Source organism: Apus apus, chromosome 2 (assembly GCF_020740795.1).
Source record: "Apus apus isolate bApuApu2 chromosome 2, bApuApu2.pri.cur, whole genome shotgun sequence".
Classification (NCBI taxonomy): Eukaryota; Metazoa; Chordata; class Aves; order Apodiformes; family Apodidae; genus Apus; species Apus apus.
Genome location: NC_067283.1, coordinates 30014608 through 30041232, shown reverse-complemented (window position 1 = coordinate 30041232; position 26625 = coordinate 30014608). Strand labels below are relative to the sequence as shown.

At 37.5% G+C, this 26625-nt stretch overlaps 1 long non-coding RNA gene across 2 annotated transcripts in view; it reads right to left on the bottom strand.

Annotated features, from left to right (window-relative positions):
- Window positions 1–2434: 2434 nt before the first annotated feature.
- Window positions 2435–26625, bottom strand: part of LOC127381170 (uncharacterized) — a 46437-nt gene continuing 22246 nt past the window's right edge. For both annotated transcript variants that reach the window (XR_007888659.1, XR_007888660.1), the window contains exons 3-4: window positions 20929–21046; window positions 2435–2932 (exon numbers count right to left, since the gene is read on the bottom strand). This is a non-coding gene — a long non-coding RNA (uncharacterized LOC127381170). The remainder of the gene's footprint in view (window positions 2933–20928; window positions 21047–26625) is intronic.

Sequence of the window (26625 nt, the reverse complement as noted above, 5' to 3'; positions counted from 1 at the left end):
CTTCCTTTTTTCTGTTTTTTTCTTTTTTTTTCTTTTTTTCCTTCAGATATATACAGATATATATGCAGAGAAAGCTCTTTTTCTCAGCTGATGCCTTTTGATGATGAACAAATTAGGATCTGTGCTGTAACCTCCCCCAGCCAGAGAGCCTACTGTGTAGACTGCTCAGAAATAGAATGATGTGGTTGGAGTGTGTATGATAGCACTCTTGCTCCCCTATCAGATCGAGTTATAGTATTTAATCTTTTTGCACACTTCAGATTGTGCAAAAAGAACAGAGACTGTTTTGTACATTGTCAGCTCCCTTATAGACCAGATTGAATTCTAGAAAATCAAGAGAGATCTCCAGTGTGTGGTACTGATTTTCCAAACCACACTGAGCACTGGGCAATGCCCTCCCACATGATGCAATGTAAAGAAAAAAGTGATTTTGAGGGATGACAGGGATCATTCTTAAAATAAAGGTGACGTGGTGTTGCAGGTAAGATTTTAATAATGTGAGAGTTTTGCCAAAAAGAATGATGCTTACTGTTAAAGTTAGCCTCTCTTACAAAGGGAAGTCTTCAGAACATAGGGAGGGAGGGACCACGAAGAATTTTTCTACCTGTTATGGTAGTGGCCAGCAGATGGGATTTCTGCAACTAGAGTGAGAAGTCTTTTGGGTGATTATATGGTGGAGAGGAAAAACCTAAATTATTTATCTATTGAGGTCTAGGACTTGATGTACCTAGTAGTAAGAAACTGAAACTACCTACTAATAAGAAAGTAGTAAGAAATATGGATGAGTTCAACAGTAGTTACTTCTGAGTTTTATTCTCATGTATAGTCACTTCATATGTAATTCACTTTTTTATTGATTTATGAGGACTTAATCAGACTCCCCTTAGTTACCATGAAGTATAACAAGCACAAAATGAACAACAGTGGATTATGTTGCATCCAAAGTCTATAAACTGCCTTTTAAAATATAATTTAACACAAAACTACTCTGAAACTGGTTTTCTAATGGCAGATAAGATTAACTGAGACACATCTACTAGAATCCCTGCATTTCCATTTATTGGTCCTGGAGACGTGAACGAGAAAGATCTAGCTTACAATAAAGCATACTGACTGCACACAATGACTTAGAGCAGCTGAGATGCATCTTTTCTAGATCCTTAAAAGCAACTCTTTGCACAGGATTCCTCTCCTAGGAATTTTTATATTATACAAATACCTTAATGCTTCACTTAACTATTATAAAATTGTGGCCTAGATTACAGTAATAAATAAAAATATTGAGCAGGACCTTCAGTTCCCAAGTTTCCAGCTCCTACTTTAATCAACATGGGTTTGAGGATATTCAGGGCTTTCCAGCACCAGATATGTTAGACAGCATTAATTCTTCTTTCCTGTAGAACTCTGAATAAATGCTAATTAAAATTAAGCTAAAATGTTCAGCTTTTAAAGTATGTATCTTTTTATTTTTTATTTGTTTTGGGGGGTTTTGTTGTTGTTGTTGTTTTGGTTTTTTCAAATGTATTTTTCTTCTGGATAACAAATGTGAATACAGACTTATTTCCTGCCTAAGTTACTTTCCCATGCCTACATGTTTTCTTCTTTTTTGTCCCTTTTTGTACAAAGGGAAGAAATAGTTTTGTAGAAAGCTGAACCCACAAAATCCACTGGGTATTGTTCTATGCTAGAGATTGCTAAGCGTAGTATGCTAACAATGGACCAAATACTGTACTAATTTCTCTGGGATATATTCTGGAATCTGGGAACTGCTTATTGAAGGAGAACAGATCCTTACTGTACAGGAGAATGCTCAGAATGCTTTCCTGAGCTCATTTGTCTATCCTGCTGCATAAGGTTTCTGCATACTGCTGGTCTTTCACCTGGCAAGCTAATGTAGTAAGACCTAGTGTCTTAAAACTGTACAAAAATGCTAATTCATTAGGCCTTTGAGTGAGTATCCAAATAGCTTGCCTAAGTCTGATATTGTTATCTGGAATATGAGAAAGGAATTTTTCTGATTATGCTCCATTTTGGCCCACACTTTAGTCTTTAAAGTGATTGCTAACGTCTTAAGCATGCACTTCAGACTTTCTGCTCCTTGTTGTGTGACATGTATTAATTAGAATTAAACAGTCACTGCAGTGAACTGAGAATCAAATGTGAAAAGGTAAGGGGAGGATAAAGTCTGGGGCCTTTGAGAGTATTTATATGACAGTACTGCCAACAGAGCTGGTTAGCTCAAGGACGTAGGTCCTCAGTGAAGGGAGAAGCTTGAAATGGGTGACAGACAAGAGAAGAATGATGGGGTAGTGTAGTGTATGCTAGGGGTTAGGTCTGCTTTTAAGAATGGGCTCAAACTTCTGGCTAACATTGTAACCACAACTTTGTGTACAGCTACAGAGTGTCCTCTACATGGCTGTGGAGGTGGGGCTAATGGGCTGTATGGAAAGCACTTAAGTTTCTCACAGAACACTTCTGTGTATCTCAGCATAAGTTTTCCTTGAAGCCCAGGCCAGAGTTCTCACTTTGCAATTTCTTGGAAAGTACTGCATGGAGTCAGATAGGGGTTATGGCACTTATAACCCTGAATGTAGTTATTAGTAACAATTTCCAGTTGCTGACAAAGGCAAAGCACCACACAGTTGCTCCATAAACAAATATTTATGTGTAATACATGGAAAGCGTAAACAGCTTTTACAGTGTTTCTTAAATACTTTCTCAATGTGAACAAGAGCTTAACCTACAAGTGTTTCTTCCTGAACAATCTGCTGTTATTACCGTATACACTCAAAGAATGTAGTTTGTTTTGTAAAATTGACTTCTAATGTAAAGAATCACTCCTGCATTTGGATTTCAGTGCTTTAACAAATGTAATTGAGGACATTCTTCTCTGTGTAATCTCCATTTCAGAAATGATTTCAGTCTGTGTGACCTGGAATAGAGAGGTGAAAGTTAGATTTTTATTTTTTTTTTAAGCTGGCAAAAAGATTTTCAGTGTTTCTTAGGCCTTTCGAAAACGCTTCTCCTCTCAGCAAACAGAGGTTTGATGGAATCATACAACTAGATGTATTCAGCTCTTTTTCCTTACTTGCTTATACCAGCTTGTGTGTGGGCAACGAAAAAATCAAGTCTTGCCAAACCTGAGCACTGAAACAGTATGAACTGGGCTCCAGAAATCCAACAAACTGATTTAGAGTTAATGAACTTAAAAAAAAAAAAAGAAAAAAAAAAAAGAAAAAGAAAATTAAAAAAAATTGAAGAGACAGGTCTTTCCATTTACTGTGTGATGGTTGAGCATTTTGGCTACTAATTTAAAACTGCAGTCAATGCAAACCTAAATGTATTTTAGAGGGGAAAATTACACTTAAATTCAAGTGTCTTTGCAAAACTCCTGAACCTGGGCTTTTAGGAACACCACCAAACAACAACAGACTTGCAGTAAAATTATAGTAACAGCTGACACTGAAAACAGCATTACAGGTTTTGGGATGACAGTTGACAGCAACATCATTCTTTCTCTATCCCTCAGTTTATCCTCTATCCAAGGCCCTTGAGCTTCCAGTAACACTTATGTGCATGACTAGAACTGGGCAGAAAAAATAAATTCTGTTTCAGAGTATCTGGATATTTCTAAATTTAGTTTAACTGTTGCAAAATTGTGCTTGTCTTCAGACGGCTTTACTTGAAGTCTGTACTCAGAGGGAACACTTTGGAAAATGGCATTGGCCACATGGTGGCCTTCAAACACTCCAAAGAGTTTTGAGTAGAGGAGTTAAAAAACTTCACCGCACAGGAGCTTCCCCAAAATACAGTGTTTTGTAAAAAATAAACATTTTTAGAAATATGTCAGGTTTGTTCTGTTGCTTTTGGAGGGGCAACATATAGGAGAAATCATATTTGTGGTCCAGGTTGGAAAAAAGAAACAGGTCCCACTCAGTTGTTTTTTTTTGTTGTTGTTTTTTTGTGTTTTTTTTTTTTTAATATGGATGAAGAGCTATTTTTTGTATCAGAGCAAGAGTTAGAAACTCTGATGTCCCAGATTTTTGCAACAACCACCATGTGAGAGACAATCAAGTTCCTCCAGTATAAATCTGCCACACACAAATTTGAGGAGCTTTGTTTTCATTCCACTGTGGGAAAGACTTCAATGTTTGGAAGAAAAAAAAAAAATAAATAAAAATGTTCTGAAGTTAGTAATAGTTCGGTAATAGTCTAGAAGCCTTTGGAAGCTCCAGCTCATGGGGAAGTCTGCCTGGACCCCATGGGACAGGCAGTGTGGGAGTGAGGATCCTCCAGCTGCTTCTTCTGGCTCCCGATTCACCTGGGGATGCTTCTGCTGGGCTGGATGCAAACACAGTTGAACAGGAGACTACAGCCTGCTCCAGAATCTAGCTGGTATCTGGCACAGTAATGTCAGATGAGAATTACATCTCTATGACCATACAGATACAGATGTCTCTTTCTGATTATCTACTTAAATGTACTTACGCATATAAACTTTAAGAATTTAATTTTAAAAATGCCAACTGAAGAAAAAAATTGTTTCTGAATCTTTGTGACTTGACCTCTTGCTGACCAGCCTCCTGCCTAACTTAGGTCTGAGCTTCTGAGAGTGTAAGAAGTGCTGAACAGCCTGCCTTCACTGGGAATTATTCAGAAAACCCCCAAAAATGTGTGTCCAACTACCCTACACTCTCTAGGTGAAGTCTTCACTTCTGCTGTCTGCGTGTAGGCAGTCACGTGGTTCAAACAAAACATGTTTCTTCCCTCCTTTTTTAGAAATAACAAAATGTTGACATTTGACACATAAGTTGTACAAGTAATAAGGAAGCTAGATGTGTGTGTTTTTGAAAAACACCAGTTTTGCTTTTCCCTCTCTTTGGGAACCTCCCTGAAAATTTGACTTAGTTCCAATTTCTTCAACAATTGCCTAAGACATAATTCCCAAATTTCTCTTTCTATCTCTCCCCATTGAATAATATTCTACTTCCCCTGACATATCTGCTAATTTTTCTGGGAATCTTTAGGCAGACCACAATAAACTCAATGACAAAAATTCACAGATCCACAGCAGCTTTTCTTTGCCAGCCTCTGACCATCAGCTCTTTTCTTATTTTGTGTTTCACGTCAATGGTAATATCAACCTTTCTCTTCCTCCATCTGCAGCTGAGTTGATATTTACATGCATCCCACACATCCTGGACCCTTGTGTATTGTTTCCCTCTGCTCAGTCTTCAGTCTGCATCCCTTTCCCTTTGTCCTCCATTGCCAAGATTCTGGTTCATATTGTGCTTATCTCATGTTCTAGCTACATTTCTTTTCCAGTTTACCCCTCCACACTATGCCATGAAATAATTACATATGGCTCATGAGAAATCCTTCCTGTACTTTTTCATGACCACTTGGAGTAGAAATCAGATGAAGATGTGAAATTGAAGTTCTTCTTTTTCATAATGCACGTTTCTCTCACCCAGTTGTCTTCTTTTGTGATATCTCAAAGCCTCTTCTAAGCAATTTTATACAGGTTTCCCTTTTTAGCTATTTCATTTCCATTTTAAATTTATTCTTCCTCACAAAATCTCCAATTATATTGCTTATCTTGTAGACCTGACCTCGTTTAAACACTGCTGCTAACTTACACCAGATATAAGGTTTTTAAATATTTTGGGCAATGATGTGCAGATAAATCTATTTATTAAGAACTCAAATGTTCAGCTCTTAACTACCAGATTGCATCCATCATTCATCCATCTCTGCAGCCAGACTCTGTAGGAAAGTCTTTACTAAAAGGAAACAGTCAATCTCCATCCTTTCTTTATGAATGCTCCAAAAGGAAACCATGAATTAACTATACCAAATACACATTTTAAAAACTGGAATTACATTGTTCTTTAGCTATTACACTATCCAGTAAAATGACACATGAGACTGTGTCATTTCATCTCCCCAGAGTAATACTGGTTTATGCCTGCTCAACTGTTACACTTCATGGCCCAAATTCCTAGGCAGAACTTCTGGAATCCACTTTCTGAGGTTAGCAGTGCCCTTCTGCCTGATTTTAAACAAAAATAATTGGAAAGGCACATGTACCAGCTTCCAGTTTATAAGAGCTCATTATCTGAAATCCCCTGAGCTCCTCCAATTAGAAAACAACTTTTTTGACTTAATATCCTTCAATTGTTAAAAACTTGCGTCACTAAGAGATCACAGTGAAACGTAAAGGTCCCAGCACATTGGCACTTGATTGTGAGGGGATGTGATTGTTCCACATTTAGACTGGAAAGGGTTAGGAACTCCGCTTCCCAATGTGCTTAATGAATGAAAGGAAAATTGGACCCTTGAGCCAGAGGCAATGACCTAACTGAGTGAAAAATGTTTGCAGGTTAACAAGGGCAACTGTTCCTTGCTATAATTCCCACTGGAGGTGAATGACAAAAAAGGCCAATAAACCTCAGACTGTGGATTATTTATTAACCTGTTTTCTTCCTAGAAGAAAAGACCTTACTGTAGATCTTGGAAGACAGAACTGGAAAAAAAAAAAGTGTCCTTTTACGAAGGGTAAATTAATGACCAAGGGCACTGCTTAAAAAGAGTAAGGTGCAATATGTAGTACTGCTGTGCTCTCTGAGATCAATCAGATTTTTAAGAAGGCAAATTTACTGGGCCTGAAATGCAAAGAGAGTAAAAATAAAATTGTGATTAAATGACACAAATTTAAGCCATATTAGAACAAAATGTAACTGGAAATGACATATAAGTATTGTTGACACTGAATCAGAGAAACATATTTTATGTCTTGTCCTTACAAGCACTGCTGCCTAACATGCTGATACAGCATATCTGTAGCTTTCATACAAGTGCTCAGAAACTGGGGTGTGGTTGGGATAGCCAAGTGTCCTGATCCAGACTGGAGCCTCTCTGGTTGAAGTCGTACAATTCACTTCTCACCCTGGAGAACTGAGCTGGTTTCCAATCTAAACTGTTTGTCATGAAGTAATGGAAAGATTCCTGTTGTCTTCACTGAGATCAGGTCTGGAGTCTAACACAGAGGTGATGGAAAAAATTTCAGGGTAAACGCAGAACAATGCAGGAAAAGCCTTAAGACTGGTAATAAACAGTATAGCAGCAATCAAACTACAAAATCAAACTTTACAAAAAAGTCTAAGTGATGCCTTTTCAGGAAACAATGTAGACTAGTCAGGAGAGAATTGAAGGGTATGATCCAAAGTTGAGCTGTTTCAGTGGGCTTTGTATTGTATTAGTCCCTAACAGAATATACAAATAACGTATTGCTTCCTGTATTTGAAGTGCCAAAAATGAGACAGTTGCAAGAATTCTGCAAACCATATGTCTGAATCAGCCTGGGACTGAAGCAAAAGGAAGGAATATGCATTTACATAATGCAACTCTGTGCAACATAGCTACGATACCCGTAAATCAGAGATGTATTTTCAGTAACAGGAGCTGCATTTGACTTTCATGTTAAAACAAACTTGTGTTTTTCAAAACGCTCTTTCCTTACCCTGTTGTGTACCTGCAAATGAAAAGGTGAACACCATATTTATCTATAGCTTTCCTTTCTGAATGACAGAGCAGCCTTCCTGCTCAGAACTCTTCCTGAAAATGTATGATTAAATTTGGATAGTCTTTAGCTGTGTGTTTGCAAGTCTTGGCTTAAAAATGGCTAGACAATTTACATCTGAGCTGGTGAAGGAGCTGGAAAACAAGTCCTGTGAGGAGAGGCTGAGGGAATTGGGATTGTTTAGTTTGGAGAAGAGGAGGCTGAGAACACACTTCATTGACCTCTACAGCTACCTGGACAGTGGCTGTAGGGAGGTGGGTGTCGGTCTCTTCTCTCAAGTAAGTAACAGTAAGACTAGAAGAAATGTCCTGAAATTACACCAGGGGAGGTTTAGGCTAGATATTATGAACATTTTCTTTACTGAAAGAGTAGTCAGGCGCTGGAACAGGCTGCCCAGGACTCACCATCCCTGGAGGTATTTAAAAACTACGTAGATGAGGCATATGCTCTAGTAAACGGTTTTGTTTGGGGTATTTTGTTTGTTTTGTTTGTTGTTTTTCTTTAAATTTTATTTGTGGGTTATTGACTGTTTGACTTGGTGATCTTAGAGATTTCTTCCAATCGTGACAATTCTGTAATATTACCTAAAGAAAATACTAGAGAGGAGTAAAATTTTGCTTTCTATCCCAATGACTTTTAAATAATGCAACTCATGGTACCTTTGCAAGAAGTCATAACTCTACCTGTAGTTCTTAGCTGCTTTCTTGTACAAATGCAGAGAGAAATAATACTTTAAAGATTAGCATTTAAAATACAAGGTGTGCTGGAATTAACACTGCTTTATTTCTTTTAAATATTATTTACCCTATACTATTCCCCTTAACTGGATTCTTAAGTTGAACTTGCATTTTGTCAGCACCTATGTCAGTCAGAAACAAAATGTCCAGTGACATCTGCTAGCAATGAGCACACAGACTTTTGCTTGTTTGGGACTTTTCTTCTCAAACCAGTAAGTACCTGAATTCTTAATAGCTGTTTACGAATTTAAGAAGGCTGCTTAGGATTTGTAGTAGACTGCAGGAACTGAAACAGGACAATCCAAATAATTGAAAACAGTTTTGGAAATAACTGAGTATGTAACAGAAGAGACAACTATCTGTGGCATTAATAAGGAAAAGTGGATGAGTTAGACCTGGATAAAACTCATGTACGAAATCTCAAATTTAAATGTGTCTCTAATATCCTTGTGATCTGCTGACTGTAGGATGAAGTGTCCAGCTTGATATATAAAGAATCAGAGAATCATTTAGGTTAGAGAAGACCTTTAAGATCATTGAGTCCAATCACTGACCTAACTCTACTGAGTCCAGTGCTAAACTATGTCCCTAAACACCACATCAACATGTCTAATAAGCACCTCCAGGGATGGTGATTCAACCACCTCCATGGGCAGCCTATTCCAGTATTTGGTAACCCTTTCAGTGAAAAGTTTTCTTCTAATATCCAATCTAGACCTCCCCTGGTACAACATGAGGCCATTTCCTCTTGTATTATTTCTTGTTATTTGTGAGAAGAGACCAACACCCACTTTGCTACAAGTCCTGGTAAACAACATTCACAGCCTGTTCCTCACCCGGTCAGCTTGGCATAGAAGGAGATCAAGTTAGTCAAGCAGGGCCTGCCTTTCATAAACCCATGCTGACCAGGCAGCTGGGCTCAAGAGGGCATGTTTGAGAGTAGCTGCCCAGGAACAGCTGGCAGTGCTGCTCATGGAGATTCCCAGTTGTTAGGTCTAGTCTTTAATGTAATCCCTAGCACCACTCAACTAGCAGGTATTACAGCTATTTCTCAAAATTTGAGGCCTGGTTCAACTGCAGGGAAGTCTTCTTATCATGAAGCTGTAGAAACTACAGAATCTTTCTTCTATTGTCTCTATGCAAAGCTAGTGTTCCTAAGTTGATTGCCTGAAGTCTTTATCCTGTGTCTGGGTCTAGATAAGCCAGATATATTTCTGATTTTAAGAGGAAATTAAGTGAAAACTTGCCTATTATTGCTGGACATTGGCTCTAAAGTTTCATCTAGTTTATTGCATATTCTAGGGAACTGTGAAAGTCTGCAAAGTGCATCTTTTTATTAAAAAGGAGGGTAAAAAAAAAAAAATAATTTAAATGAGAAAATAACAAAGAGGAACTAAAAATAAGAAACCGGTGAGTAATATTTAGGTTAGTAGAAAAATGCTTCTATGGGAAAGTAGCCAAATTACTAACTATAAAAGGGTAGGAAGAAAAAATTTTGGTACCATGAAAAATTAATGAGTGAGTAGAAAGTCAGAACTATAGTGACTCATAATTCAACTTGGTTTGTATTAAACCTGGATATGAACTTCTGAACTTGATTTTCCCCTACCTTTCTAGTTTCGGTGAGAAATTATGAATCATTAAATATATCAGTTTCCTTCTGAGTTATATGGGGTATTTGTGAGTCAGCTGTACTGTTCACAGATTTGAAAAGGCTGCTGCTCTCAGTTATAAATAATAGTTCTTCATACCTATATACCTCTCTTTGTAATGTAGGTTCTTCTATACACATTGTTTCTGGGTTTTTTAAAAGTATTATTCTTTAAAGGCCTTTAAACATGGATAGACATTTTTTCTGGTAAATTTTCAACAGGATAAAATTAAATTGCAGTAAAATGTTAATGTACATAATAATATTAAGATTTTGGATACAATTTTTTTTGCTTAATTTATGCATAAACTCTTTCTAATACTTTAACTCACTTTTTGTAGGCAACTACGCCACCACTTGACTACTGCTTTTTGGATATTCTACAGGAGGAAAAAAACTGGGCACATACTGGAGTTTCAAAATATAATCCATGTGTAGTAAATAAAGTTTTTGTATATTTTCCAGCAAAAATGGAACCTTACTTTCTTTACTGGGTACTTTTCCCAGGCAAATACTGTGTAAACTGAATAGGCCATGAAAGTTCACTGACACAGAATTCCAGAAGGGTGTTATAAGACTAAAAAACTTCACTTACGCACCAGTTGTTTCATATAGTGTTTGCACACCTCACAAATGCTACTATACATGCTTGCATTCATATCATCATTGGCTAAGATCTTGTCTCATAAATTAAGTAAGGTTGGGTCTTGTCAGTTCTTGGATAGGAGGCCTCCAAGGAAAACCCAGATGGTGTAGGCATCAATTGTGATTCAGTGGGAAGACCACCTACTGTGTTAGTGCTCATTTTTCTTCTGGACTGAGAGCATTGTGTTTGGACGGATGTTGCAGCTTTTTTTCTGAGGTTAAAAATTAAGAATCTGACCAAAACAAAGTATGATAATAATAATCTTACCACATCTCGCATAAAATTACATAAGTGCTTCAATACTGTCAGCTGAAATCAAAAAAGTATTAGAGTTCATTGAAAATGTCTTTCCCCCTTTTTTTCATTCTCTCTTCATTCTGCATCTATTGACCCCCTCTGTGAAATATTAACTGATAACTAACAACTAAAAGCAATTTTTATCAGCAGCAGCATTTCCTGTAAGCTTTTGTAAAACACTCAAAACTCAAAAAAGACGACTTCAACAGAAACTAGGAATTCCCTCAGGTGGGAATTTTGTAATTTGGTCCTTATCTTATTATTTCCTCCTGTGGCACAAAACAAATAGAATGTTTAAATGTAATCTGTTTTGCATTAATTCCTTGGAGAATGTCATCATTATCTTGTGTCTCCATTTCCACCTGTGGGCTAGAATACCTGGCTACGCCATATCTGTTTGGTGAGCAAGGAAGGGTGCAGAGATTAAATGGTGCTGTCTGAAAACCTGGGGCCAGGTGCACTGCTGCAAGTCGAGCAGTCTTTACTGTGCCTTGTCTCAGTATGTATATCCTCCTTATTGCCTGCCAAAGTGCCAGAGTACAATTACAGTGCATCATGACAATTCTTGCTTAGGGCAGGTTTTGCCACTTTTTTTCCCCTTGATTCTTCTAATATTCTTTATAAAAAATTAAATAATTCACTGAACATGGACAGTTGTCATGAAAGAGAGTTTTAAACACGAAAATTGGATGAAAAGCAGTTAAAAGTACAATTCTGCCCATGGGAAACTTCTGATTATACAAGGTCTGGGCAGAAAATAAAGATACTTTTGTACAATGTGTTTGTTGACTATTGTCTTTTGTCCTAAACAGGACTTTGGCTTAAGGAACAACAGATATCCTTGTGGGCAAACACTGGCTTCCTCACAGCTAGAATCTGAATTATACAATTGTGAATTTTGTATGCAGATTGACAAGATTATAACTATTTTCTAAGGCTTAACACCTAGAGCTTTAGCATGAATAGTGATTTTCTCAAACTAGAAGCTTTCACAGCACTAGAAAAAATGCCTTTGACATTGACAATTAGCCAATATATTAATATATATAAATTATGGATTTTTTTCACAGAGGATGTGAAACACAGATTTGCCTTTTACACTTGGAGCCCATTTGCTGTGTGCTGTGCCAGAAGAAAGTATACAGTGGAATAAAAATGCACACACAGTTGCAAATATTCAGTCTATAGTGGGCTCATTGAACTTGATCTTAATTCTTTCTAAAGACAAAATAGTTCTCAAGTCAAATAGTATTTTAAGGGAACGCCAAAAGGAAATTGTGGGTTCTGAAGAAACCAGCAAAAAATCATTACTAAGTAGGAATACCTATAGACTATAATACTATGGAAGTTTCTGTTCATCCTAGGATTTCTCATTGACTGGGTGAGATGAAAGAACAAGAAATGTAGAATAATTAATGAATTTTGCTCACAGTTTCTAAGTTAGGGACAGAGGTTAAGAAATATATTTTTACTTTTATGCAGGTGTTATGCAAACTTTGCTACTTGAACTTGACCTGTAGGATGGTACCACCTTCAGGTATCAAGAATTCATGTTGGTTTTTTGGGTTCCTAGAGAGTAAAATGGGAAATCTCATTTATTTTCCTAATGTTTTAGTAACTACTGTGACTGGGATGTTGTATTCTTAGTGTGAACACCATTAGCAACACCAGTCTTGAATAAATTAAAGTATGTATTTTCAATATATGCCCTCTGAAAATGTACTGAGCTAGACTTGATGCCTGCTTTTGGTGGAGACAACAGAGCAGGATGTATTCAGGAATAATACTGGATTTCTGCTCATCATCAAGAACAGCGATTGTGCTCAGACATAAGACCACTGTCTTCCACTATAACTTTGTAGGATGTCAGAGATTCCTCAAAGTCAGGGACGGAACTCAGATAAAAGAACAGAACAACATGACAAAGCAGCAAGATGAAGGAATGAAGCCTTATGGGAAGGCAAGCTTGTTGTGGGTTTTTGTTGTTTTGTTGTTGCTTTTGTTTTGATTTGATTTGGTTCAGTTTTTGTTTGGCTGTTTGGTTGTTTTTCTGTTTTGTGAGCCAATTCTTTCTTCCAGGGTCTTGACTGAGTCTTGAACTCCTGAGTGTCACCATTTCTTCTTTGACAGCCAACAAAACCCCAACACAAATGTTCCTATGGCTGTTAGCTCCCTCACCAACTCCCGGTGGCTGAAGTCTGCAAAAGATCTCAGTGTTCAAACCCTGTTCTTAATCATAAGGTTGAAAATATTATACCAGCTGTCGGGGGTTTTTTCTGATTTTCTGCTTTGCATTTTTAAGAGAAAATACATACAGAAGCAACATAAAAATATTTTCATATGAACTTTTCAAAATGTTGGTTGTATTAGAACTGAGGCTGCAGATAATTTATAGTAATATCTGCTTATTTCAAAGATTTCCTTTGGTGGCAGGGGAGGAAAAGGTGCTTTGATGCTGTTGCATGGTTTTGCTTCCCCATTTTCAGAATGAAGTGCTTTGATATTTCTTGTCATTTGTTTCTTATTTTGAATTAGATACAATATTAAAACCTACAAACAGTTTTAAAAGCTTAAATCAAAACAAACAGATCAACTTCAGAGAGCTTTCTTTTTTATATAGATTTGCAGGGCAACTTCCATGTTTCTTAACTGCAGAATTCCCCATGGAGCACAGAGATAACCTGAATACTTTCGGCATCTTTGATTGTAAAAGACTTTGCTTACATGTTTATCTACTATTTTAGCAGGAGAAAATGTCAATGTACAGGGTGAAGTAATTAAGCAGTGAATCAGGATTTTGTAGCAATGTGTGAGTCCTTCCTGCTTGTTGCAGAGGCTGGGAGATGTGCTGAATAAGTCAGGAACTGCAGAAGGTAGAAATACCATCTTGCATGTACAGCAGCTCCATGGTGCCCTCATGATTTGGGTTCTCTTCCCATCTCTGCTTCTTGGGAGGTGGTGCCAGGCAACTCTATTAAAACTGGCTTCTCAAAGGCAGTCAGAAACTGTGTGCTCTTTGCTTTCTGGGTGTCTGGGGCAGAGGTTATGGAGGGCCAAGCTGCGGAACTACTCAATGCTCAAAACTGAAGCTAAATTGAATGGGGAACTGTGATTTTAGAAGCTATAGAGTACTTTCTGTGATAGACTGTCTTAAAAAATCATTCCTACATGTCTGAAATTGATCTGCCAGCTCTAGCTCTGTCTGTATTTCTGTTACGTCTGAGTAAGAATGAGGGTGGTCATTTCCCCTGAACTTTCAGGGTTATTATCATAATTGGTAGCTGACTGCAACACTATACAAATGAATGCCATTGTGAAATCATCACAGAACAACAATCAACTGAGAGAGTAAAATTCTTTCTTCCGATTAAGACTGAGCAGTGTACCGAAATGTGACATGAAGTCACACTTTGAATTACATAGACAAAATGAAATATTCACAAGATGCTTAGTAAGAATATCTTCAATGAAACAAAGATCCTAACAAAATACAGGACTGTTGAAGACAGCGTCGAAATGAAGAGTTCTTATTCCACAGTCCTGTTAAATTGGGAGTAATCCACTTGTAATTATACTTGCAGTCTGCTACACTAGAATATTCAATTCAAAACCAAGCTCTTGGAGAACTTCGGTGTTTGATTCCAGATTTGTTAAGGCTCACTACTTCTGGGAGATTTTTAACAATGAGACTGTCATTGCAGAGTCAGCAGAGGGGCTGACTTATCCACAAAGCACATGGGAGGGTATCATTAGACTCACTGTATATGGTGTTTCCCAGATTACCTCTTCCTCTTTTTGGGTTTCTTGATGAGATGCCCTCTCTACTCTTAACATAAACAGGTCCATATGACAGCCAGAATTTTCAAAATTAACTAAACTGAATATTGTCAGGTTCTGAGTATTCAACATGAAACACTGTCAAAATTGCCTAATATTCAGAAAGTGCTCAACACTGCATTTATGAAAATCTTTGAGCCAGGACCATAAAGTAATTGATCACCTCAGAACATGCAGATCAGTCTCCTCTCTCACCAGCAAGAAAAATAAACCTAGCTGTGCAAAAATGCTATTATTTCTATAGCTTATAATGAGCATCAGAGCTTGCAAGGTTTCATAGCCGTCAGTTTCTTCCACCAGTGATGTATAAATAGGTTCTGTTTTCCTCTGGAATGTGGCCATGGTTTAAACTGCTCAGAGGCAACTGAGTTAGATCAGGTCCAGTGCTACCTCCAAGCTCAGCCCTTTTTCTCAACCCAGTGTTCCCTCCTGGCCTCTGTGGTTTCCTCTTTGTAAAAAGCACCTCTCCATATTGCATTGGTTAACTGCTTCTGATTTTTAAGCCAAATGATGTGAGGTAGCAGATTCCCTGGTTATGTAATTTTACAACATTGAAAGGTAAATTATTGATAGATTTCTGGGGCTCCAAAAATAAGTAAGTAGAATATTTACAGAGCAAGATCTGGACATGATCTTTTCTTGAGTTCATTATTCTGGCTGTTGCTCCTTCATGCTTCCCATGTCTCTAGACAGACTCAATTTAATATCCATTCCAGATACACCGCCATCTCTGAGCTTCTGGCAATCACTGTTATCTGTCACACTGATGTGCAGCTACACAGGAAAATTGTTCTGCATTTTTTGGTGGAGAAATAAAAAGTTATTGGCATAGGTAGCTTGGAAGACAGAACAGCTTTCTTACCCAGTGAGATATTATTGTGTTCCAGAAGCATCTGAAGGGAGTCAAACCTAGTCCACACATATGTTCAATTTCACATGGTGTCTTGAGGCCAAAATTTGGGGCCAGCTGCTCCTAAGTCTTTCGCATGTGCTTTTCTTTAACCACATTGAGCGTTGCCTGTGCATGTGCTTGCACTGTTGTAGCCTCAGCTTTACAGCTATATATATGTTTCTTAGCCTCTCAGTGGGGTTTTTTGGTTGTTGTTTGTTTTTGGGTTTTTTTGTATGTGTGTGTTTCATTTTGTTTTGTATTTTAAGAAAAAAAAATAGGTAATTTGGAATTAAGTCTACAGAAGCAGTTTGCTGGTTTTTGGCTTATTAAAATGCAGTAGTACCAGAAAATATAATGTGACAACTATCTTTATGGGATAGCTTTTAATATTCTTTTAAAACTTAGACGATATAGGAAATGAAGCCTCAAAACTCATGTATTCTTGTTGCATGCTAACTGGTACTTTTTTGTCACACATGAGGACAGACATTAAAAACAACTTTATAAAGTATTTATGAGGTTTTGATTTACCACAATTATTTTCTCTGGCTTTTAGAGTCTCTGAATAGTATCTTAATGCTAGATCATATTTTCTGACAACAGAACACCAGATATACTGTAATGATTTGGCATTCAGCCTTCTGGCATGAAGGCCAAAACTGACTAAATAAATCTTTTCCAATAGCAAGGAGCAATGATTGCATTGTAAACTCTGGATAAATCTGTGATATTACAGAAAGCAACTGTTTTGCAATAAATTGACTTGAATAAAAGCAACCCAACAACCTATGGAAAAAATTTCCTATACTGGAAAGGTGCCAATGTGGCATTATGCTAACAAGAGTCTTCTATACTGTTGCAACTGAACATTTAATAATGTGACAGAAAGTTTTTTTCTTGATTATTATGCTCAAGGTTGGGTGAGAATCCCAGAAGGGAGTAGTATTTAATAGAAATGTTAACTTTATTAATAACATATAAAACACGTTGGGATTCCTAGTAGTCAATTCTACACATGGTTAAGAAAAGGCAGGTGGTCTGTGAAATAGCTTGGGCTCATGCGAGGCAAGATTTCTCTCACAACGGGCAAAGCTCTCTGTTGCTTTGTATTCAGCTGGAGACAATGGAGTAAAATACTCTCCCATGTGCATTTACTGCTAGTGGTGCTCATAGGTCTTAGAAGTTATGCAAGAGATCAGGGCTGTTGTGCTATACACTCTACAAGTGTGTAGACAGACATCATCCTCACCCAGAAGAGCTTATAATTTAAAACACAGATGCCTCAGACCTGGTGGAAAGGGAAACAGACGTTTAAGACAAGCAACTTAGGGAAGCCACAAAACTGCCAGTGGCAGCAGTGGAAGGAGGAGCGGTCCCAGAGGCTGAGGCCTATGGTGTGAGCTGTGACTTTCAGTACACATGAGGGTGGGTTTGTTTGTTTTAATTTCAAACTTTTGCGAGTGGAAACACCGTATGGAAACACACAGCTGCATGTTGACATGACCGTGCAGCCGTACAGGTCCCTTCAGCAGCCCTGTGTGTGTGTTGGACAGGAGAAACAAGAGGGCCCCATGGTGCTCCTCAGGTCAGGGCCCGGGAACGGAGGGGCGAGTGCCCTCTGTGACCCCTGCTGTAGCTCTTCTTGAGAAACTACCAAGGTTTTGCTTTAAAAAGGGCCAGAACCAGCTGAACAAATGCATGGCTATTTGGTGTAGTATTTCCATACAGTTCAGGGGAACAGTTCAGTTACGGTGCAAAGACTAAATACATGTTCTCCACACAGTATAGCCTCTACCTCAAAAGAAATGTAGTAGTAGTACTGCTACTAGTAGTAGTAGTAGTAGTAAAATAATCTATCACATTACAGTTAAAACAACACTCAAGCATATACTGTCACCCAAAATGGAGAAGGAAAGACAAATCAGGGTGCAGAAAGCCATACTGAAGGGCAATGAAAGCTTTCAATGGCTCATAAAACCCTTGAGGGCAGGCTGTAACTACTCCTGTGCATTAGTATTTGGAGCTATTGTAGTAGGTACAATTAAAACCAGACTGAAAAGACACTTTGCTGGGGCTGCCCGCGCCCCTCCACCGCCGCTGCCCCAGGGCTGTGTCAGTGCCGCTCTGGAGGCTGTGCACGCAGCAGAGGGCAGAGCTCAGCCCCAGCATCAGCCCTGGCCCCTGGCCTGGCCCCAGCCTCAACCTTGATTCCAGCCCCGGTTCCAGTCCCGGTCTCTCCTCATCCCAGCTCCATCCTCATCCTCGTCCATGGCGTCAGCCCCCAGCCCCGGCCTTGTCCCGCCAAGCTTGCCCCACTGCAAGGGGCAAGTCACTGTGCCTGGGATCAGACAGTATCAAGGAACCTTGCAAACGGTCTCCAAGTGCTTCAGTATGTAGAGGCACGCAGGGAGAGGAGCCTTGGAGTATATCCTGAGCGAAAATCATAGTGTCTTAGCAGCTGAAAGATGTCGAATGCTCACCTTAGGCTGCGACGTGTCTGGCATGCTACTGGGGAGTGTGTGGGGACAAGACTCGCACCGTGGCTCTCCAGGGGCCACGCAGAAAATCTTAATGATTACAGCTGCAACTTGGCCACTTCCCAAGTTAGGGCTTTGGTTTCAAACCTCACAACCCATCTGAAATATAGCGATGTCCCAGCATGATGCACTTAGCACATCTGATTGTTTAATTATTATCCTCCTTTCCACACATGTAGAATCACGGTTTCACCTGCTCATGTGGCACCCACATGTGCTGTCTTGAAGATCAGCATGTGAGCAGCTTGGGACCACTGCCTGCCTGGTATCTTCTCCTGCCTTGGTTCATGCTCTTAATTTATTCTGCGGCCTATGCATCCTTCTTGATGTACCTAAACATAACTGCAGTGACAAAATAACTGCTTTGAAAGTGAAAAGTGCCTTCTAAATAAAAATAGCTAGAAAGAATCCTTGTGCAATAGGTAAGCACTTGCCGGGGAAAGTAGATACAGTTTTTGAATTTTATATTTTTAAAGGCTTCCAATTATTTAAAGCCGCATGAACTTTAATTTAGTGCTGTCGTGTTGGCTGTTTAATGAGTGTTTGCCAAGTATCGCTCAATAAACACAGGAGCTTAAGCATTCTTTCAGAATTACATCAGAAAATACAGTTTTATTCTTAAAAATACCCACCCACTCTAAGTGTTTTCACTGTCGTTATGTAAGCAATACATCCCACCTTCTCATTTTTTAAGTTATTAGGTGTTTACCTACATATCTGGTTTAAAAAAGCTGGTCTGAAAGAGGCTTCAGGAAAGAGGCAGAGGAAGGGACATATAGGCAGAAAAAAAGCTTGAGAAAAACTGACAATAAATTATGTCCAGCAAATGAATGCAGGTAAGAAGAAAAGGAAAATCCCTAGTGGGAGACATGATAGACTTCTAGGAGTCAGGTACTTGTGGTCTGTATGAATTAAGTTACATTGCTCCTGGTCAAAACCAAAGTATAAAGAACAACACTGAGAGGAATCAGTGATACATTTTTTTTTTTTTTGTTCCTGTTACACTCCATTTTCATTGTTTGGGGACTTTATGAAGTGTTTCTGTTGAAGAGGCTGGTTTCCTACACCAGCCTTACCCTCTGGCAGCTTGGTGAAGCAAGGATAACAGCATTGCTTACATTCTAGTAGCAAAGGTAAGATTTTGCCTTTCTGTTTGTTGCTGTGGCTATGGTTTCATGCTGTCATTCAGATATGCAAGGTAAGGGGGCAGAGGGCAGATAAGCTTTTTTCCCCAGCAGCTGTTAACAGAGTTTTCAGTGCATGCTTAAGATGCCACCTGGCCAGAGGCAGAGTGATTTAATAAACTGAGAGCTGTCTTGGGACTTTACATCTTTTCCTGTCTCTACCATTGCTCTGCTGCTGAATGACCTCTTCAGGTTAATGCCTCAGTTTCTTCAGCTGTAGAATGTATGCAGATAGCATTGCAGAAGCAATCAGTAATGTGTGTTTTTCTTTCTTGAGAGAAAATATGATGTATAATAACTGAGGATGTTTTAGAAGAGAGAGCAGGTTTCTTGTGGTCCCATTGTGTCCTCCCTCATCCTTGCAATACTGTAAAGATGGTGTTATTGTGTTTTTTATAATTTCTGCTTGATTGTTTCAATCAGTTCAGAATAAATTAGTCTCCATGTGCTTTTGGGCCAATTCTTCCTTAGCATTCTCTCAAAGAAGTTGTACACATATATGGAGTGAAGTCAAGTGAAGTGAATTCTCTGACAGGGCAGACAGAGAGTAGGTGAGAAAATCTTAAGAATCACTGTTTAGGAAATTTTTAGATATGCAGAAGAAGGAAGTGTTTAAAAAGCATTCCAAAACTTAAGTGTGCAACGTTGCACATAGACTTGCTTTTAGTAAAATAGATCCTAAAGTAATTGGATTGCTCTCTGTTTTCCTATCAATAGTATATTAAATATTTTCAAGTGATAGCTTGTCAAGAACATCACAAACATCCAGCCACTGTCTAATTCTGCTGACTAGTTATTTCTAATCAGATAATAAGCAATAAACTGGTTAACAATGTTGGTACTTAAGTGTGCATGTTTATGCATCAAGGCTGACACTCCAGCAAGATGAATGGGGGAAGTTAACTTTGCTTGATGCTATTGTTTTAGCTGGTAAGGATGAGGACTCTACAAGATGAAAGTATGTTGGTTTACATTTTCAAGGCTATCTTCACAACCAGAAGCTAGAAACTTCCTTTATTATGAGAAAACAAACACATAAATTCTGGGAAATAGAATAAAACCCTCCATTAATCTGCATGAAGGTCTTAAATCATTCAGATTCACAGATTTGCTACCTGTGGTAATATTTTTCTTCTGCATTTGGAATAAGAGTTTGTCGTGATTAGAGAGTATCTTTGTTTGCATCCATTGATGGGCTAGGAAATAACAGCAGTAAAAAGAGATAGGGGAGGCCTCTGTTTTCTTCAAAATGTAGCTTTTTGGAAATGGCAAATAACCAGGAAGAAATGCTGATAGAATGCTACCCTGTTCTATTGAAATCTGGTCAGAAAAAGAAAGGAGATTCTGTTCTTGGCTCCCTTTGATGTGTTGAACAATATAGGATAACTCATTTGATCTAACTTTACATCAGCTTCCCAACTGTGAAATAAGAATGAATGAGTTATGCATGCTTTCTAAAAATGTTGAGAACTGCAGATGAAAAATTATCATGCAATCCCTAAGCATCAAGTTGGGTGACCTTTATTCATATTGAAATCATAAGGACTATTTACAGAGTAACTTACTGTTCACTGTGAGTAAGGATGACAGAATGCAGTCTGGTTTTGGCTTGGCCCAAGGAATACATCTGAACTGCTGTTTTCGTTAGGTTTTAGAGTTCCATTTTCATAAGATTAAAGGGACCTGAAAATGAATAAAATTACACGTTAGTGAATGGTGCTGTATGTTTGAAGATAGCCACACTGTAACTTAATCATTGAATATATCTCCAAATACCAGTATCTCATCTATAATATTACTGCTGGGATTTCCAGAAAAATAATTTGTAGTATCAACTCTGTACTTAACCAGCAAACCCTGGGGAGCTATCAAGTTATCAGTCTTTTGTACTGAAAACATAACACCAGTTTAAGTAAAGCTGCTCAAAATGGGTCAATTTACAGCCACGTTATGTTTTAGTGAACTAAAATTAATAAGGTATTCTCAGCCAAAAAGGCAAATTTTTAAGTGAAGACATTTCACTTCATATAAGTGAAGTAACCAAGTTACTGATTCTATAAGCTCATTTTCATTTAACCATGTGAAAATTGGTTATGTTTATGTACACACACGTACACAAAAGCTGTGTACACTGAAGTTCTAGATTCTTTGTTGCACAGAACCTCAAGGTGGAATGGAAACTCTAGTACTTCAGCATTTGAAATCTGGATCAGATGCTAGGGTCTAAGATGTTTGGGTCTGGAGTTTGAACTTTGTGTACTTTATAGAGTTACATATTCTGATTGGAATTAAAATATGTGCCAATTGGTAGGAAATAAGACAAAATCTTCCTTTAAAAACTGAAATGCTTATGTGACAGGTGTTTCCCTAAATGCTCTCTCTTTCTAAAGGAAAAAAAAAAAGAAATTAGACATCATCACAAAAGTCACTTCTGGAGTAGCAGAAGAGGAAGTGTTTTGGTGGCCTGGGTAAAACAGTTACTCTTTGTCTTATGTACACTTTAATTAAGCATATAAAGACAAACTTGCTTTATGAATTCAGCTACAAAATTGAGAATTTGAAGGTTATGGCAGACAGTATTTCACATTTACATTCACAATTTTTCTGTGATTCTGTAAAGGATGTGTCTCTATTTTCTTTCCAGTTCCACTGGTGAATCTCCAAGAGGCAGTATGAGCTTGGCCTCAAGTGATTAGGTCTTATTTTTAATAAGCACATAAATGGTTTCTGCGCCATTAATTCTGGGAGAATCTAATCCCAGTTCACTGTTGATTTTGGAAGCAGCACGTTCTGCTCTTCAGGCTATTTAGCAAGGTTGTCACATATCTATCTAGATGGACTCTTTAACACATGCTTTGGTTAAATTAAACATCCAGACAACAAACTCCAAGCTTCCTTTTTCTGACACTCACTGCAAAGTCAGAGAATCCACTGATGCCTAAATGAATTACAGTGCTGCTAATTCATCCTTTAAAAAGCCTGTAGAATATATTTATCCAGTTTTCCAGTTTTTGAGATTTTCATAGAGAAGGAAAGTAAATTTTAAAAATCCTTAGGACTATTGGCTGTATGCATGCACATGCAATATTTACTTTTGAATTTAAGAAGTTCAGAACTTCTGAAATGGAGGAGAGACACAACTGTCCTTTCCAAACTGTAGTTTCCAAAATATAAATAAAAAAAGAAGACTAGATGCAATTTTAGGATGTTTCTGCTCTTAACCTTATGATGGATACAGATCCACTTAGTGGTTTTGATTTTTAATCAGAGATACTTACATACTTTTCTCAGCATACTTTCCCAGTCATTGCATACTTTTGTGCATATGTATATAGTATCTCTTGCTATTAGAAAACTGTTATTTCAATTTTCCTTCTGGGAAATTGAGTTACAGAGAGAATAAAGGACATTTTCCAGATCACATGAGTGAGAGCAGGCTAAATGATCTTGCATTTAATGTTGACATAGGACAAATCAGTGCAAGCAATGAATTAAACTGCTAGATGTTTGTTCAAAAACTGAACAAAACTTTATTAATTTAATTTGTTGAGTAAAGAAACCCCAACAACTGAGAATGTTTCTACAGTTAGACTTATTCTGATGTGTATTTTGGGGAAGGGAAGAAAGAGATTGTTATTTTTTTCCCATCAGAAATATCTATGTAGTTTGCCAATATCTGCCTTGGCAATAATTTACTAGTAATGTATGTATTTCATCTTTTAAAAAACTGGTTTCCCAAGGCTGAGAAAAACTGTGAGCAAGATTATGTGGCAGGAAACACATAAACATGAAAACATGAAATACAATTCAGATTTGATAAATTCAGTGTCAAAAGACACACTACTTCCCAATACTTAAAGAATATCTTCAGCCTAAAAATAAACTATTGATTGAGAAGAAAATGAAGGCAGCCATATAAATACACGAAACTAAAATCAGGAGTAATAGCACTGAGTTTAAAACTGACTCCAAGGAAATATGGACAATTGATACAGGAAGTTGAAATTATCTTTGAAAAGCTCTATAGATGGAGGAGAATAAGAAATAATAGTTTCAATGTATAGAGATCCTACTGATGGTTTAAATCCAGTACTCAGCAAGAATAGTAAAAACATGAATCATGATGTGCAAAAGGCAGATGTGCTCATACACAGCTGTTTTTTCTAGAAAAAGACAGGAAGATCTAATTCTACCTTGAAGATAGTGAATAGTATTTTCTGCCCCAACAGTAGATAGAAATAATGCTGAAAAAATATTGCTACTTTTTTTTTTTTTTTTTTTTTTTTATAGCAGGGTCAGATAATAACCTTGATGCAAACTAAGGTAGGGGTTTTTTTCCAGTGTACTAATAATTTTTAAAGTACAAAATAGTGAGTAAATTGCAGAAGACTTAATGCTAAGTTTTTAAATTAAAAATCTGTTGAGCATCATACAAAGGACTAACTAAAAAAGGAGACAGTAAAGAAATAAGTATATATGTAGAGTAGTCATGTAGGGAAAAATGTTTCTAGTGTGGTCCTATGAAGACCTGTTCTTTCTCCAGTGCCATTCAGTATCTTTAGCAAAGTCTGAAAAATATAAAATCATCAATAGCAAAAATTACAGGTGACAAAATCATTTGACAAACAATTAATGATGTAGGAGGAATGAGCTAATCTGGAGTGCTCATTGAAATATATTCAATAACACGTGCTATTTTTACATGGCCAAAGCCGAGGCCAAAGAATAAAGAATTTACTAACATTTATTATTGGGGAACTGAATCCTCTAGAGCATGTACTCTATAAAATAATAAAATAATAATTGGAAAGTAAGCTCTCAGAATGATGCCAAGATTAAAATGTCAGATGCAATGCTTTCATGTCTAAGTAAGGAAATACAGACGGAGAGGGTGATACTCCTTCTGTGTGTGTCATTAGTGAAAACATTCCTCGAATACTCTCTCCAGTTCTAACATTTAAGCTTTGAGAGGACATTGACAAACTGGAATGAGCTCAGAAGAAAATTACAACAGAGGCATGAGGTCTGTGAAATGTGCCTTATATTGAGACTCTGAAGAGGCTTAATTTACTCAAGATTAGGAGATTTTATCAAAGTCAGTAAGATCTTTCAGGGGAAAGATGTTCTTTGACCAGTTCTGTTTAGGTAAAAAGTCTTTTATAATGATTGTTAATTTAAAATTGTTTTGTGATACTTCATCATCACCCAGTTAATAACACAGATGGAACTACTGGAAATTTAATTTTAACAATTCTGACCTGGAAACAGAGCACAAATATCAAGTGATAGTAATTAATATTTGGAAAAAATTCCAACGGAACAATGTGCTGGATTTTCCATCTGTTGCGGTTCTTAAATTGAACTGTAACATATCTCTCAGAAAGACACCCAGTCTAGAGCAGATATTATGGCTGATGCAGAAATTGATGGATCTTGTTCTTTAATTTCTCTAGCAGGTCAAGTTAGAAGACCAAAAGGTATCTCCTGGCTATAAAATCAGTCAGGAAAAAGTAACTAAATTATGCTCTGGTAAAAAAGAGAGCACATATGTAATCTGAATACCACCATTATAATAAAAAATACAGTGGAAATGGAAAATTATTTTAAATAACCAAAGAAAGGCTGACCAATTTTTAATGCATAGCTGACAATTAAAAGACCATATTTCTGATACCGAGCCTACCTCTAACTCCCTTGCTTTGTCCAATTATAGTAATTTTTGCTAGGTACAGTTTTGTCTGATTTGCTTTGTAATTTGTACTGATGAGTCTTAATTAAATTTAAAGCCTGCAAATCAAACACAGTGACCACTGCAAACATACTGGATTTGATATATGGTTGTTGTATGTGCCCAGGAGGCAAAGAGAGTTTTTCTTTAGCTATTCTAAAAAGAGCTGGAGTGCAGATGGGTCTGACTGAAAAAAGTATACAAATACACCACATGTGTGTTTATGGTCTTTTGTCCTCCTTAAATCAAGTTCTCCACTGGCACTTCATTCTAGTCCATTGTTAAACGGGTGTATTAATGGCTACAATATTTTGCAAGGAAAGGCTAGAGTCATTAAGACTTCTTTTGTTTGTTGTTGTTTGGTTTATTTTTCCCTAAGAGAAAGCGTTAAGGTCTTTGATCAGAATATGCTTCATAGCAGCAGTGGCACGTGCATTAATTTAAGAAATGTAAGTCTTCTAGTGCAATCTAGTAACCTTTGGGAAGGCCTATAGATTCAAATATGCAGTATATTTTGTGTTCTATACATATGGGCCAAAATGCAACTCTGTTGGCTCAAGTCCATATATAATGTTATCTAATACACTGTTCTTTCATTCATATTGTAACAGGCAGACCTCTCCTTAGTGACCAAAACATATATGTTTTTATGCTCTGCTTCATGTTGAGCATATATTCCTGTTTATATTTAAACACACATGTCCTCCTTGGGCTGTTTACCAAAATGACTTCTTGACAGTCTTAGTTACAGACACTTTATGGCATCAAGATAGTGTTAAAATTCAAAGCTTCTTCAAATAAGCAACCACTTCACAATTATTTACCTGGGAGCTTTTATCATTTCTATTGCTTGGTCTTTTCTTTGTTTCCTCTTATGCTTCTTCTCCCAGTGATTGGTATTGGTTAAACTTTCTCCTCTACTTAGAATATTTCTTAAGCTTGGAAAGCTTCCAGGGGAAAAAAACCTGCTTTCTGTAAACTTTGATAATTTTTTTTAATAACAGTGAAAATTTAGTCATTTCAGTTCTAAATACAGGCACTATGTGGTTGTTTGTTGGTTTGCTTGTTCTGTTTTAAATCCTGGTGAATTATTCTGCACAGGTTTTGCTCCTTTCTAAACAGATTTGACCACATACACAAAATTTTAAGGATTTCATCTGTATAATGAAAAAGTACGATCAGGGTGGGAACATCTGGAAATAAACTGTATGACCCACTTTAGCATACACTGCACTATGAAAGTGTGCATATTTATTTCAGTGGCCCCTGGAGCTCCTGTTCTGGAGAGTTTTACTCAGCCTGGACCTTGAACCTACTAATCTCTTCTAACCCGTGTTCCCCCAAAATAAATTTGCAACATTCAGTATGTGAGGGAGGATTGTCAGCATATGAATGTATAGATCACTTTTGTTTAAAGAATACTTTGCCCAGTGTAGCCCATATTCTTCCATTTCAAGGCTTCTGCCTCCCAGTGCAGCCATGAAGAAATTGCTTCCTTGTCTCACCGGGAGAGTCATGATGGCAAGTGCCTTGC